Source organism: Elephantulus edwardii, unplaced genomic scaffold, assembly GCF_000299155.1.
Source record: "Elephantulus edwardii isolate Elephantulus edwardi_28Jun2011 unplaced genomic scaffold, EleEdw1.0 scaffold00167, whole genome shotgun sequence".
In the NCBI taxonomy this organism is placed as follows: Eukaryota; Metazoa; Chordata; class Mammalia; order Macroscelidea; family Macroscelididae; genus Elephantulus; species Elephantulus edwardii.
Window position 1 is genome coordinate 4,130,805 of NW_006399917.1, and position 2,607 is coordinate 4,133,411.

Here is a 2,607-nt window from a genome sequence, read left to right on the forward strand (position 1 = left end):
GACAAAACTGTACAGCCATGTCAAGAAATAAAAGCAAATAAAAACTGGATAACATTTCCCCCTTACAAACTGATTTTGGGGGGAGGATAGGGGTGTGTGTGAGAGAGAGACAACACTCAATCTTAAATAGTCTTTAGAATATCAATAACTTTTGCTCCAAAATTTCAAATTTTGAAGGCTACTCAAAAACATCATCAGAGAAGTGAATAAAGATTTCTAAAAAATGACATTCCACTGAACTTATGTTAATACTGCAGATCCTCACAAATAACTTTGATATTGCAAAATAGAAGTATCTTTAATTAAATTATGATGTATTTGTACATTGGATAAAACAAAGTATAATACTAATTGGAAATAAAACAAAACCCAACCAAGGTACAAGATTGCATATAAAATGTAATCTCATTTCTTTTTTTATCACTTCCAACTGGTATGGACGACCTTAAAGGACAGAGCAGAACTGCCTCATTTTCCTACGGAGCAGATTTAAACCATCAACCTTTTGGTTAACTGCCCAGCTCTTATTCCACTATGCCACCTGTGTGTTTAGTTCTAACAAGCTGGTTTGAACCATTTCTGTTTTATGAGATATGCTCAATCTACTTCTTGCTGTCTTATTTTTACCATTTTTCTTATTGTGTTGAGAGCTCTACTTTAAAATAATATATTTTAATTTTCTCCTTCATGTGGAAAGGTATGTTGTTGTTGTAGTTGTTATGTGCCATCGAGTTGTTTGCGACTCATAGCGACCCTATGTACAAGAGCTCTAAATGCTGTTCTATCCTGTTGAAAGGTATATGCTCTGCTTTTAAAATTCTTCAAATATCTTCCCTATCCTCTTGAAACGGAAACACTACAGCAATTAATCTGGACTGTTTTCTCAACATTAAGAAAATAAAAATCTTTACCACTGAACACAGAGCTCTGGTGGACTAGTAGTAAGAATCTGTGCTGCAATCCTTAAGGAAAGAGGTTCAAATCCACCAGCTGTTCCTTGGGAGATCTCCTCCAGTGAATTAACGGCCTCTGAAGACTTGCTGGGTCAGTTCTGACCTGACAGTACACAACAACCACTGCACCATCTGGCTGCATCATGACAGATGATAAAATAATAAAGTCATCCATGATTTCATTTTACTTGGATCCACATTCAATAACCATAGTATCAGTAGTCAATATATATACAAATAGTGTACAAAACCATTACTGTAGAATGAGTATAAGGATCCAAGGGGGGTGGGGGGGAGGTGGAAGCAGAGGGATGAGGATGTGCAGGGGGAGAGGGTGATTAAACATGGTGTTATACAATTTGATGGGTGGGTTAGGTGAGGGAAATTGGTACAATATGTCCTGGAAAACAATGTATTCAAATTTTGTAAACCAAACAGTATAATAATGTTGTTGTTGATTGCCTTTGAGTTTGAGCACAACTCACAGCGACCTTATGAACAAAAGGCCTGAAGCCCCTCTATAACTATCGACCTTTATCAAAGCTCAGAGAGTTTCTGGAGGCAAGTTGTTTAGGAATTGGGTGCCACTACTACTTCCAAAGTATAATAATAATAATAACAACAACAATGAAAATGATAATAATAATATCTTAAAAAGGAATAAGAATCAATTTTTTAAAAAAGAAATCATAAAACTTGTTGCACTGAGAAAATCTGCTGTCAAGGACCTCTCCAAAATGCTAAAGAGCAATGATGTAAGATTAAAGAGTAAGGTGTTCTTGATCCCAGCCATGGCTTTTTCATTTGCTTCCTGTGCATCAGAAAATTAGACAATGAACTAAAATGACAGAAGAAGAAGATAACGGATGAATGAAACAATGCATTTAAATTATGTTGGTGATGAGAGAGAACTGAATATCCATCTCATGGGATGCACAAAGATAATCAAGTTTACTTGGAGGAAGTACAAATAGAGTACTCCTTAGAGGCAAAGATGGTAAAACTTCATCTCACATACTTTAAGCATGTTGTTAGGAGGAACAATTCTGGGGAAAAGATATCCTATTGGGAGAGGTAAAGGCTCAGTAAAAGAAAGGAAGACCCTGAACAAGATGAAGTGACACAGTAAGTGTAAAATTGGGCGCAAGCATGTCAGAGATCACAAGGATGGTGCAGGACGGGACAGGGTTCAGATTTGTTGATCAAAGAGTTGCTATGAGTAGTAGCTGACCTGCCAATAACTAATAATAGCAACAATCTTCCTTTTAAAAAAGTTATTGCTATTAAATAGTGCCCAAGTCAAGTTATACTGCAAGCTTTTACATGCATTTGGGTCACTCTTGAGGGTGAAAGGCAGTGAAGTCAATAAGCCGCAGTGTAGCACTTTGTACAAACAGACACATAGGGTAAGCTTAAATGGGTGAGGAGATTAAGGAGGTGTAGTCTGACAGAGGGAAGACCAGGCCAGTCTGGTGTTTTCAATCCTGTGTGTTCTGTACCCAAAGTGCTTGCATGACACTCAAGGGGAGATGACCTGAAATCTCAGGAGAGAGTTTGGTGCTGAAGAGTTGAGAGTCATCGAACACAGATTATAAATGGGGCTTTTGGGTTGGGGTAGATTGGAAAATAGAGGCAAGTACATAAACTGTTTTTG